The sequence below is a fragment of the Asparagus officinalis genome, chromosome 7 (genome assembly GCF_001876935.1).
Source record: "Asparagus officinalis chromosome 7, Aspof.V1, whole genome shotgun sequence".
Lineage (NCBI taxonomy): Eukaryota > Viridiplantae > Streptophyta > Magnoliopsida > Asparagales > Asparagaceae > Asparagus > Asparagus officinalis.
The window spans coordinates 122,154,279-122,169,326 of NC_033800.1; positions in this window are offsets into that span (position 1 = coordinate 122,154,279).

The following is a 15,048-nucleotide window of genomic DNA, read 5'->3' on the forward strand; positions in this document are numbered from 1 at the left end:
CAAGCGAAAAATGGCAGCATGCAATAAAGAAGCACGTGAAGAAGGATCAAGCAGATGACAGGTGAAGGGCTATTGGAAAATATCGAAGGCGAGGGGGGAGAAACATCAGAGGAGCAAGATACTGAGGAGATATCTGGTGTGGCCTAAAAAGAGCTAGAGAAGAAGAGTGAGGATATATATATATATATATTATATGACGAGCTAAATTTGGGTGGGTTTGGTGATCATTGAGGGAGAAGGGAGATGGAAGGAGGAGGGGGTATTTATAGTTGAGGATATGAGAGTGGGTGGGCCCCGGAAGAGGGACCTCTCCCTTTCTCTGTCTAGAATCATGGCTCTTTATTCTCTCTCTTCTCCCTTCTCTCTCTCTCTCTCTCTCTCTCTCTCTTTATGGGTTTATATGTCTTTATGTCTTTTTCTTTAAATACGACAGGTAGGTAGATATGATCGTATGGAAAGTTAGTAGGGCATGTAATAATAATTGGGAAAGTTGTAGGGTTAATGGATTTATATGGTGGTAGGAGTGCAAAAAATGGCGGCTGCGTGGCTGCGCGCAGTCTTTCCTGATTAATGATGCCCCCATGTATGTATGAACATAATCATGCGTCTATTAAAAGGTTGAATTTCCGTAAAGTTTCATCCAAGTGTCCTTGTCACTTTTCTCTGAGAAAACTCATCTAGTGAGGAGTTACAAATTTTGCGGTGATTTATAAATTAAACTATATATGCGTCTAACACTTTTAAGTTGATATTTTGCTTAGTATAATCAGTCAACCTAACACCATCATACAGAAACGGGTTGACTCGTGACAGGGGATTAAGAAGTCTTATGACTTGATTAATAAATAGGTTGGGTAAAGATTAGGCTTTACTCTGATTAATCTAATTTGACTCAATTAAAATATAAAATATGTATTAAACAAAATCATGTGTGTTCATAATGAATAAATAAAACAAATAATGTTATTAAAAGTTGGGTTTCTTAAGCCTTTTTTAAGATGAGATTTAAAATTTAGCTTAAAAGCTATTACGACAAAAAAAAAGAGTTATTAACTTTCTCATACACCCTTTAGCTTGTCATTGGCGGTTCTTTTTAAAGTTAACTTCTTATTTATTTAGACATATTAAATATTTATGAGCTTTTCTTTTACAAAAAAGTGATAAGAGAATATTTAATTATTTACCCATGAAAATGTGAAATTTTTTGTAAATAGTTAATTTGTTTGGACGGTAAAATGAAAAACTGGTGCCATGGAGATGACCGTACATGCGATGGGCATGATGGCTAATCATTCCATGCCGTCAACAGCAGGGTACGGCGACGTGAGGGGATCACCCCTTCACGGAGTTCACGCCACGTGGCGGAGTTGGGGCGGCATTTAACGGCGAGCATCAACATCATTCATAGCTCTCAACAAGGGTTATGATGCGCCGCCGTAGCAGGATAGGGCCTGCAGATCAACGGCTAGAATTTGCGTAGGCCTGTTATGATGTGCGTCCGCAGGTGTAGGATAGGTTTAGGAGAGAGAAAAGATGGTGATAGACAAGATAATTGCGGCTTAAACAGACGTTTCAGTTGTTCTTGCAATCATTGGGGGAGCTTTTATCCATTTCTCAAAACGTGACAGTTTTTGTGTATTCAGGCGCTTTATCAAATCCCATTGTGAATAAGAAAAAAAATTAAGCAATTACTGATAAATCTCAAAGTATATATGCTCTATATCGCTTATTAGTTCTAATTAGTTTACAAGCGTTATGCATGTCCTCGTGCGGATTGGTTTGATTTTTTTTTTCTCTGTGAGTTTCGTTTTTTGTTATGGTATTGCTTCTAAATTTTGAATTGCGCTAAAAACTTTCTCTCTTTCAAAATTAGATAATTTGAGCCGGTTTTTTTTTTTATAGAGAGATACAATATAAGAGCATATATGACTTTTATTCAAACTTTAAAATTTGATTCAGCCTTTTTTTAATATCTTTTTTTTTAGAAAAGTGTTTCACACTAACCCCAAATACCTTTGAAACTCTGATAATATATTTAAAATTTTAGCATAAAACTCTCAAATTAACAACGTTAGTTAATGTATGGGCAAATGACAAAAATACCAAAAACGAAACTCATAGAGAACAAAAAAAAAATCTAATATACAAACAAAAGAAACCACACCAACCCATGTAGAAAAAATATACAAAAATACAAAAAATACCCTTGACTACTTAAAAATTACCAACAACCCCCTGAAAATATAAAATTATCCTCTAAAAAATCTAAAAATAGTAAGCCGACCTCAAAAGTTTTAAAATCACAAAAACCCACTCGAAAAGTTTGAATATTACAAATAGCTCCCTGCAAAAATAAAAAATTGTAAATAATAGTTTTTGGGGAGCTTCTGTCAAAAGTTTTTGGGGGTTAATAACAGCAATAATAACTTACTGGTGTTTTCTAACAAAACTTGTTCGTTTTTTTGGTTATGGTCTTGCTTTTAAATTTTGTGTTGTACTAAAAAATTTCTTTGGACTAATACTTCAAAATTAGATAATTTGAGTTGGATCTTTTTTTTATAAGATACAAAATAAGGGCATAGATGACATTTATTCAACCTTTAAAATTTGAATCAGATGGGTTGGACGACCAATCCCATTTTTATAATATCCTTTTTTGTAGTACTCTAAAATAAAAAAAGAAATTAAAGTGCTTCATACAAACCCCAAATACCTTGTATTGTTTGTATTTTTCATATTTTTTAGGGATCTGTTTGAAGTTTGTGGATATTATAGGGAGTTGTCCATAATTTTTTGAATTTAAAGAGGGTTGTTTGTATTTTTTAAATTTTTAGTGGTTGTTTGTAATTTCATATTTTAAGAAGGATATTTGTATTTTTTTATTTTTCAAGGATTATTTCTAATTTTATGGGTTGATATGCAAATAGGAATAATTTGAGAAATACACATTAGGTTTGAGGGATAATTTTCGTCCCTGTAAAATTATATGGTAAAACATTTATGTGGGTTAACCACATACTATCAATATATTTTGAAGGTTTTCTGACATTTTGAAACTTATTTGCAGTTTCAAAAATTTTAGAGATTAGTGCCAAACAACCGAACTTATTGGGAGTTTAGTAAAATTTAACTTTTTAAAAAGTAGGAAGGGCCACATGACAATTTTTTTATATGCAAGATTAATAGTAAACCAATAATATCTCTTTTTTATATGTAAATAAAGGATTTTTATAGCGTGCTTAGTGAGAATTTGAAAAAAATTATGGGTTTAGTACTAAAACACCCAAACTTGTTGGCAGTTTAGTAAAACTTAGCCTTGAAAAAATTTAAGGATGGAGACAAAACAATTTTGTAAGATGTAAGGCTAATATTAAACCACTAATCCTTTTTTATTTATAAAGAAAAATAGACTTAAAAATATGATTATTAGATTTTTAATTATGGATAATTATTGTTTGATTAGAATTGCCAAATATTTGATTATAATTAGAGTTTGCTAATTATGGATTTAATTTAATAAAGACTTAATTTAGGTAAATATAAGATTACGTGTCCATATGGTTCTAATAGGATAAGGTGTCAACTTGTCCATTTTTTGATATGGCACGTGTTAGTTTTATGTGCATTTAAAAATATTATCAATTTCTCTTTATATATAATGAAGGAATATATTCAATATCACTTATTAGTTCTAACTAGTTTATGAGGGGGTAAAAATTAAAGAGTTACATTATTGTCCTATTGGACTCTTGGAGGTTATGAATTCCTTTTGTCAAGATTAAAAAGAAAATAATGGTCTTTTATACTTGAAAACTCAAAACTATAGCATTTTTTTTTTGTAAATAATGCTTAGAACTAGTACACATCGTCTTTTTCCATAAAATACAGTTAGCGTTTGTAGAATACAAAACATGGATACTACATGTGTATAAACTGATCAGCTAACAAAATAAGGACGAATTCTGAAACTTCTTCATATATGACAAAAAGATCATTTTCAAAACTTCTAATCCGTACATATTAATTTTCACTAAACAATGATGATTAGAAGAGAATAATCAGAAATTAGAGTTAGTGGTCTTTATCAAATGGTCCAAGAAAGTGGTAGGAAATGGACTTGCACTTTTGCACATACCGGCCTTTTTATTTAAGCACCATGGAGTCACATTCACACTCAATAGCGTACATGCTCTTAATGCAGAAGTTTTAGGTTGGATTGTCACTGTCAATAAATTTTAATCACGAGTTCACATTATGAACTCCTTATGTATTCGTTTGTTTAGATGTAACACTCAAAATTATCAAGGTACCATCAAGCCTAAGTTGCATCTCACCAGAATTAGAAAGTGATGTCTTGGTTTATTATAAGTTATTTTTGAAGATTATGAGTCTAATCGACTCACTTCGTCTGACTGGGTTAAGGTCAAATCTGTTAGCTTTTGGTTGGTCTAGTTTTGGTTATCAAGCAGTCACAAGTGACCGAGACCTCGCTAGACATGCATTAGTCAGATTGAACCGACTGATTTCTTATTTGTTTCTTACTATTGACTAATTCTTTAGGTCAAAGTATATTCAAGCTAGCATAATATAACATTATTAACTATTTACTATATGACAAGTTAAGCAAAATTTAGCTATATATCTATGTGGTTGTTGTTCTGTTGGATTGCATAGAGTCAGTTTGTCGGGTATGCTCAATATTTTGTATTATCAGTATGACATATTCCACAATTTAATTTAAACTATATTTTTTCTATGTACAAGGTAACACCACCTTCACGTAAAAAGAAAAGAAACTAGATCAGTACCTATATATACAACGGAGAAAACTCTGAAATATATAGGGTTTTTTTTTCATAAAAGAAAAATATAGTTATTGTTCATATGGTTTAGGGATGTTTATAATAAGATGTGCTTATTAATTTGTCAATTTTGTAGATGTTATTTTAATATCTGTACTTAAATTAATTTTGGACGCCATACTGTCAACACGTACAACTAATGGTCACTCTTTCTTGACCATTTTCTTTCCTTGTTTATCTTTAACAAAGACTATATGACGCATTTCATCTCTAATTAAGATCTACCATAAAATACTTCTTAATTTTTGCCAAATGAGAAAAACAAAAATATAAGTACAGATCAAATTCAACTGACATACAGTCATTTGATCACTTGAAATTAATTTGGTGACCAACTCGATATAGGTACCATTTAAAAACCTGCCATGTGTTATATTCATGGTAAGCTATAAAGAACATGTCTCACTTCTTGCAGACCTACGATGCATTTTAAACTTTACGCACCAAATTTTTGTCTACAAACTTTACATGATCTTTTTACGAAGTAACACATGAAAGTAGAAGAATAATAGAGAGTCTCTTAAGCTCACATGGCTCCTCCGATTAAAATACAATCTCTATAGTGCACCCAAGATTTTCTCCTTTGACCACTCTGAGTTAAGACTGAAAATCCCAGTCAAATTGAGGGTCTCAAGACCATGAGGAGCATGAAACAACAATCATAAACAAATCTCTCTCATGTGGACACCTGTTCTTCGCAACGCAAATTAAAACACCCAAGAGCAATTGGAGGAAAAGTGAGAGTAAAGTAAGCAACACTTGGCCAATTTCCTCGAGCCACACATTACCTCTCTCAATTCTCAAGAATCAAGAATCGAGGCCCTTTCACCGAACCCTTTCTTTCTCCTCATTTCTGGTTACTTTAATCGGAGTCTCATGGTTATAGGGAAACACAATGCGGAAATAATTGCAAACATGTTGGCCTAGTTGTTTCCGTGTCTCAACAAGCATGATTTTGGTCCTATGATTTTGTGTAATTATACTATAATATAATTTGTACCAATGCCCACCGAGTTTAGCCATCTGGACATGTGGACACCTGTCCGGCCCTGACATGACGAAATTGGCTGTGACTCGTGTCTTGTGCCGGTTGGCCGAGGGACGAAACCCTCTATACCAAAATCGAGGGGCTTGTTTTGAACGGAATTTAGTTCGGCTTATGATTCTTTAACCGCATATATGAATTACGCTTACCAACTATCTAAATACATATATGCTGTTTAGTCTTGTGCATATTAGGATATTAATTGGAAGCTAATTAATTATAAACTAAAGCAAAGAACCTTTTAGATAAATATCTGCGTTTTAAAATTGTAAAACTTGCATGTGTTCGCGTTCGGGACATATATATATATTTTGATGCCAGACAAGAGTATCTAATCAAGATATGTGAGAAGTGTCCTCTAGTATTAGTGATGTAGCATTATACATCTGCCTTGGGTCTGTATTATTTGCATAAAGTGAGATGCGGCCGTAAAGCTTTACAAGTATACCTAAAACGAAATGATCTCGCCTTTGTTGATCTTTTTCATTAGACCCATTAATATTGTGATCGAAAACGTCATTAGTGACCTCTAATTTGATCATTTGTCACTCTTTAGAGGGACCCTAGCTAATTGGTCCCCTACCCCTTAATTCTTTTAGTTAATGAAATAATCGATGAAACATTTGTCTCAATCACAACGTTGATGGTTTCAACGTGATTTCTATAATCTTGACGAGTATGGGATCATTTATATAGGTGGTCTTTTAATCCCAAAACATAATTAGACATGAGAAGATGATTCCACGTTTGCTCGATCGAGAGACATCTTTTCAATGAATGAAGCCAATGATTATTATCATTGTTATTACTCGCACCATCATCATCTCAAATATCAATGGTATTGTCATAATCATCTTCATCATAGTTTAAACTATGTCTTCTTATTGTCTACCAAACTAATTAAGAGAATAATAGTGACTTGTATGCTTTTATACTGATGATTAATAGGCCACCACCATTTTTCTTTTACATGGTTAGTTAGTTCTTTAGTATTGAAGAATTAATTACCATTCTCTTAGTGCAAAATTAGTTGTCACTTGCTTCTTGTGCTTGTTATCATAACAATGCAATTAATAGACTCTCTCTCTCTCTCTCGCTCGCTCATAGATATTCACTTGGCGCAGTGTAATTAAGCCACGTCGGCTTATAGGAGAATGAGAGAATCCGGATTAGGAGGGATATATATACGTACGTATACACATTAGTATCCTTGTTAAGCTGGACTTGTTAACTACTCATATGTGACTTAGGTGAAGTAGATGAAAGCTGTCATTAGTGAGTTCAATCCCTAAACAACCGTCCATCACTGATGAAAGCATGCATTGGCCCCTTCAACCGCCACATACTTAGCTTCGTTTTGTTATTTACAGTCAAAATTAATGAGGATTGTATTCATCGTAATCTAGTTATTTAAGCTGTTTCAATCTTACTATTAGATTTCATACATAATTTATTTCTTATTTAGAAGATAATGAGTAATTAACGAAAGAAGAACAATTCTTTTTTTAGTGAAAGGGTGGATGAAAGCAATCCAAAAAATACAAGTAGCAAATACCATAAACAGAAGAAGCTGGAGCTGAACCGTGACAAAACAAAGAACAAAAGAAACACAATCACAACCACAATACGATAACGAACTAAAGCATATATTTCTCGTCATTGAGGAACACCTTTCCGTTAAAGCTCTTAACCATTATATACCAAACTTCCAAAGCTTTTTTCTTTTTAGGACAGAAAGAAACAAGGTGAGTTGCCCTATTCATATATCATCCATAACCAAAAATCTATCCTAGCTAACCTAGAAGTGAATAGTCTGAGCACCAATACCATTAGCCCAAACCAAAGAAGATGGAGAGGATCATAGCCGTCACCTATTACGAAAGAAAGACAAACTAGAATGGAGAACTCAGATTAAACCGTTCTAGAAAATGATAAAAGTAATATACATTGTTTTGGAGCTATCACACAGAGAGGAATCAATTTTTTTTAATCCACCCTAGTTTTGTGGCTGGTGGGACTTGAAGCTATGTTGCTCTGATGCCCTAATAAAATTTCTAACTATTACATCAAAACTACGAAGTTATGGTGAGGATTATTGTTATATATTAACACATTCTTTTTTTTTTTTCCTTTCTTTTCGTATTTCCTTTTTCAGGTAAAAGTAAAGGGCAAGTTAAGCTAATGATGTAGATCGATGATAATTCCCTAGTTCTCTCCGCGTTAAACAATTAAACTAATGACGGAGATGATACTTCTCCCGTCCTTTTTCAGGTAAAAATGCACTCTGTTAATGCATTTTGGGTGGGCATGAGTTGAACTCTATAAAAGTTTCCATTTTTAAAACTTTTCCAGACGTAGAGGCACTAATATGTTGGGTGCCAATCATTTGAGAATAGACATTGATAGATTTGGTTCTCTTTTTTATAGTGATAATTGTTCTTGTCACTCATCATCATATATCTTCATGTAATCTCCCACTTACTAAATTAAAAATGTTGCCTTGCAATCAGAGATTAATTTCTAATGATTTAGTTAATTGTATTTTTGTGTATTCTTTTCTATAAGTTATGGTGTCACCATCTAAGGATCTGAATTATATTAAGCACTATGATCTCTAGTTGGGTGCCTTTGTGTGGTCGTCTAAAATTGATTTTCTCTTTTAGAACTCATTTTTAAGCAGATGCGAGCCCCTTGTCCGCATCACCAAGAACTACTTTGTAGGGCCAAGCCACATGAGAGTTCAAAAAGTACTAGTTAGTGATAGTAAAAAGTACTACTAAGTGATAGTAATCAAAAAGTGCATTGAGTTTAAATTAAATAGGATAGCAAATTGTCCTCCTATAATGGTGGCCTAATGATGAAGAACTCGCAAACACCCACATCCGAACACACGCACCCTGCCATCACATCCTCCGCTACACCCGTGAAAACGTCCAATGGTTTCCGGCCACTACGATATAAATGCATGAAGGGAAAATAATCCTTTGATCAACTGAGTTCTCAATTCCTTGATTAATGCCCTAGTATAAAAACAGATGTGATCACCAATATGATGCACCATTGTCTCATTGATGTATTTATTTGGGTTTTTAACTTATTTTTTTGGTCAATGAAAAACTTTATTCATTCACCAAATTATGAAAGTTTATATACATCAAGATGCTCAGTTTTTAACATCTGACATTACTAAACATTGCTATAAGGAAATCCAGGCAAAATCCTCAAGACATGGAGAGAAAACAATCCCTGTTTGTAGTTAAAGGACTATTGAGTATAGTGATCAAAATATCAATCTTGATATCTCTAACCAAGTGATCTGCACTTTTGTTTTTCTGCTGAAAAAGCCTAGCATTGCGCTCCCGCCAAATGATGTATATTATAGAAGACAAAGTCATTCTCTTAAGTTTTTGTTTGAATCCCCTTCCTCTCAATCTGGTAGTATACCAGTTCAAGAGTTGAACCCAGTTACATGATCTCCAATTAAACTTCAACCACTACATAATGTTGTTCCAGACAATGCATGAAAATGCACATTCAAAGAACAGATGGTTTCTGGTCTCCCAACCTGCACCAGAACATAGACAGCATGAATTTGAATTAATAATCCCCCTCCTAAGTAGCTTGTCATGTGTGAGATGCCTGTTTTGGATTGCCAACCGGCTAACAAATGAGTGTTTAGGAATATTTAATCTCTCCCAAAACTGTATTAAATCATGGCACACTATCTGTTGTAGGAGAGAGCATTATACAGAGCATAGAGGTTTAAATTTGCATTCTTGTAACAAGAACTTATCAAATGTTTCAAATTATCAAGTCCTCCACAGAAAGCCAAAACTTTATCCCTAACTTTTATCACTTGTTTCCACATCCAAGAGTCTCCAGCTTTTGCATTCCCCTACCAAATGTCCATGTGTTTTAAGTAGGTACCATGGACCCATTTAATCCATAATGACTCCTTATTGATATGAATAAACAAGATACTTCGCAGGGCAGATGCAACATTCCAAGTAAGAGCTGAAAAAAATCCCCAAGCCACCTTGTTTCCTCCACAAACACACACTCTCCCATGAAACAAGAGGAATCATAAAAACTTGGCCTGATTTTCCCCACAATAATTTCCTACATAACTCATCAATTTTCTGCAGAACACTGACAGGTAAAATATAGTTTGATGTCCAGTAAATTTGAATGCCAAGGATTACACTTTTGATAACTTGTAGTCTTCCAGCATAAATGAGATTCCTATGATTCATCCTGTTTTGGAATTGCCCTGCTATCTTTGTGAAGAGAGGATTACAATCAATGTAAGACTACCTTTTGGATATAAGAGGAACACCCAAGTACCTTATTGGCATAGCTCTTACTGAGAATCCCAGATAACTGTTAATGGAGGATTTAACTGATTTATCAACACCCCCATAGAAATAGAGCATTTATCAGTGTTAGCCTCAAGCCTAGAAGTAACATTAAACTTCCTAATATATTGGTATAACTTTTGCATAGAGTACAGATCACCCTTACTAATAAGAGAAGATCATCTGCAAATATAAGGTGTGTGAACTTGAGATTGTCACACTTTGGGTAAAATTTGAAGAGCCTATCATTTTTTAATGACCAAAAACTCCTTGAGAGATATTCCATCCCCAGTATAAATAGATAAGGAGAGAGAGGGTCGCCCTACCTTAGGCCACGTTCACCCTTGAAATAACCATGAAGAGATCCATTTAGGGAGATAGAATACTTTGGAGAGGAAATGCAAGCAAATATCCAATTAATCATAGCATTAGGAAATACCAAACCATAGAGCATGTCAGATAGGAAACTCCAACTGATAGTATCAAAAGCATTTCTAATGTCAATATTTAGCATGACCCTTGGAGAGAGATGCTTCCTGCTATAGTTTTTAACAAATTCATGAGCTAGCATGATGTTGCTTGAAATCTGCCTACCCTTTACAAAAGCACTTTGTGCTTCATTCACAATTCTATTTGACAGAATTTTTGAGATGAACTTGTAAAGATAATTACAGCATGATATAGGTCTGAAATCAGAAGGGGACTTAGGGCATTGTACCTTGGGAATTAGAGTAATTGAAGTGGAATTTTCCATACCCAGAAGTTTACCAGTTCTGAAAAAATCCTCTATAGCCAGTGTGGCATCATCCCAATTACATCCCAAGCAGATTTAAAGAATAAGACACTGTATCCTTCAGGTCCAGGAGCCTTATTATCTGACATAGAGAATATAGCAGCTTTGATTTCCTCCTTTGTAACTAGACTAGTTAAATCCCTGGCCTGAGATTCATTCAGACAAGGTCCTGCTTGAATGATGTTTACGTCTGGAGGACTTGTAACAACAACAATACCCATAAGATTTTTATAATATGAAATTAGTTCATTAACAATCCCCTCTCCATCAGTGATTCTATCCCCTCTATTGTTGTAGAGGACCACCACTCTATTGTTATGATTGTTGGATTTTGCTATAACATGAAAAAAACTTGTGCACCTATCACCTTGTATCCAGGAAAAATTCTAGCTTTTTGCTGATAAAAGGATAATTCACATGCAGTCCAGAAGCTTATTATAAGAAGTAAAACATTCGTTTTCTTGATTGATGAGAATTGGATTAAGAGGGATATCCTGAAGATTCCTCTGAACATCTTCTAATGCAATTTTGGCTCTTTGGACTTGTTCATTGATATTATAGAAATGCTTCCTATTTAAATCCTTCAGGGCACCCCTCAGTAGTTTAAGTTTAGTATAAACTAAGTACATTGTGTATCCTCCAATTGTTGATTGCCAGATATTAGAAACTATGGGAAGAAAGCTGGGATGTTTAGTCCACATTTTAAAAAATTTGAAAGGCTTTTTCCCATGCATACAATCATCATAGATTAAAACCAGAGTTGGAGAATGATTTGAGAAGATTGGGAGAAGAAACTCAACATGACTTGAATTGAACATATGGATCCAGGAAACATTAACCATAGCTCTGTCAAGTCTTATCAAAATGAATGATATATATGTTAACTCAAACTCACACAAAGAAACTCAGGTACACACATAAATTATGTGCTAGTAAGTTTTAACCTTATCGTGATCTTGCCAAATTTGCTATTTAAATGAACTATAAATGACCATTCATCTTGTTCATCATGCCAAATTTGCTATTTAAGTCTTTGAAGACGTCCATGACAAGGATCCTATGTCATTTCATCCTAGCTATGCCCCTCCACTTTCTAGGCCACTGACCTTAATGGACAATGTAAAAGTATGTTAATCATTTTCATATCTCCATCCTCAAACTGTTAGTATATATAAAAAGATATTTATTGTGCATTCGTCTCATTCAAGTTGTTGCAAGACGACATTTTGTATCATAATTAAGTTGTACTTATTAGTCTATACATATTCCTAATATGTAGGTACAGAAATGAGCTTTCAATAACTTCTTCACCGTGTCCCATATTTGGAAGGGTTATTTCAATCGATGGGCTCAATTCATCAATACTTGGTGACACCAGCAGATACTTCACCTTTAAATCAGTAGTCTACTAGCATTGCTCTTCCGTCCTTTGCAGCCTCTTATGACCCCATCTTGATGCAAACCTTCACGTCATTGTTGTTGGATTCATCCTTCAAAGTTGAATCTCGCCTTCATCAACCATCCTAACACTAATGCAAAGTCAGTGGATGGTTTATTCCTAAAATTCTTGGAACTTGGCTTTGGTGACATTGCCTCATCTGCCACCAGATTGGAAGAATAGAGCTTTGATATTAATTGACATAGCAAACATTGAAATCCACCAATACGGTCTTTGAATCATAGAAGAAAAATAACCTTCAAATCCATGAAGAAAGATAAATTATGAGAAATTTTGTGAGAGCAACCAATGTCTCTAGCGCTTACATCGTTCTTCTAAATAGAAAACCTAACCGACTTCTAAAGAGCATAGAATTTTTTTTTTAAAGGAAGGAAATCTCCAAAATTACTTATTAAACATGTTGTGGCACTAGTAGAAATATGAACAAACTAGACAGAACTATTTTCCATCTAGTTAGAGGCAAACTAGATGGAAAAAATTCTGTCTAGTTTGCTCCATCTAGTTTGAGGCAATCTAGACGAAAATTTCCATCTAGATTGCCAACTTAATTAGACATTTTTTTTAAAAAAATTTCACTCATCCTAGACGGAAATTCCGTCTAGGATGCAACCTAGATGGAAATTCTGTCTAGGTTGCGGGGGAAAAAAAATTAAAAACCCTAATTTTCCCTCCCCCCTGCCCTGTCTCCTCTGCCCTTTCATTCTGTCACGTTTGTCAGCCCCCTCCGCCACCCCGCCTTCCCCGTTGCCCTCTTCTCTCGTCTCCCTCTTCCTATCCCTCTCCCCGTCGCCCTCTCTCTCCTCTCCTTCCGCTACCCTGCCACGCTCTCTCTCTCCTCTCGCCGTTGCCCACCGCCTCTCTACACCCCCAACACTTGTCGCCTCTATTCCCCGCCACCCCTCTCCCCTCTCCTCTTCTTCTATTTGCCCCCTCCCGCTCAATTAAAAAACCCTAACAACCTAGCGCCCCCCCCCCCTCGCGTGCTGTTCCCACACCTCTTCCTCAGCCCGACCGTGACCACCGCCATGCAGACACCCGTCATTTTTGTATCTTATCATCTCTTATCTTCTTAAAAGGTATGATTTTCATAAAAAATATGAAAATTTTATATTTTATATTATTTATTACTGAATTTAGTTTAAAAACTCTAAATTATGATCCAAAAATAAATGAGTTGGAATCTTGTAACCCTAATTAGAAAAATATTATTTATATATTAACCCTAACTCAACTACATTTTACCCCATTTGAACAACACAAGTAATCATAAATCTAATTAAACACTTGTGAACTATTAACCCTAAGTGAACATCCGATTCATGATAGCTGATTTACACTAAGTTTCGTTCATGCTATAAGTATGTGTGATTATGTAAGTTTGTGATGTGAAAATATGTGAAATAAAAATTTAAAAAAATAGAATGATATATAACACATTATAATTTTTAATAATGTGTTATATATCCAATTTAGGTGAATAAAAAAATAACGTTATCCCTAGATTTCCTTCCAATAATTACATCCATTTTTTTGGAAATATAAGATAGATATATTTGGGTAGGAGACAAAGTTTTCTCCTGAAAATGATCGTCTACTTTATATTATATGAAGAAAGAATTGGTATTAAAATTCGTAAATATTGGACCTGTCTTTCTAGGACGGGTTAGGAATATATGATAAACATGAATATTTTTTATATTTTGACTATGTTTTACCTCTGGATTTGTTGTTATTTGATGCAATTTCCTTGCACTTTGACTTTGTTTAGCTTCCTTGTTCCTATTTACTGCTCTATTTATATATTATGTAGGAAATACTGGAGCTTAGCATGGATTCAGAGCCAAGAAGGAATCAAGGAATGCATGGAAAGAGGCTACACGGTCCCCCAGTGTCTAACAACACATGCGTGTTGAATACAGAAGAAAAGCCCATGAAGAGTAGAGCGAAACAATTAAACACGACTTGGTCGTGTTTATCTACACAACCGTGTTGGATGTCAGTTATCAATTATCACGCGATTTTAAGTGAAATTTGATTTTATCTGTTAACACATCTTTCTCTAGACTTTAAAGAAAGACGTCTTGATGCATCTGAGAAGCAGCAGAGGCTAGATTTTTCTCTTTTTCTTTCTTCTTTTTCTCCCCATCTCTCTCAAAACTCTAAGATTAGGATTTCTTTGATTTGGCAAAGCGCTAGTTGTGGAGATTTGTGGACAACATCTCGATTTTGACACTATAATTTATTTTTCTAATTTATCTTATTTTCCAGTTTACAATTATGATCTTATACATTGTTATCATGTCTTCTATTTCAATTATGTGTGAGTAATCATTTTTTCTAGGATTAAATTAGGTTAAGACTACGGTAGTGAATCAATGAAGTAATTTTGTTGTTATCATTAATTATTCGATTTGCATTATTTAATTACTAGTATCTGATTGCCTAGGGTTAATTCAATTGGTCACTGATTTGACTCTTCTAGAATGTTGATTTGAACTGAAAGGTTAAATCGACACCGAAAAATATTAATTGAA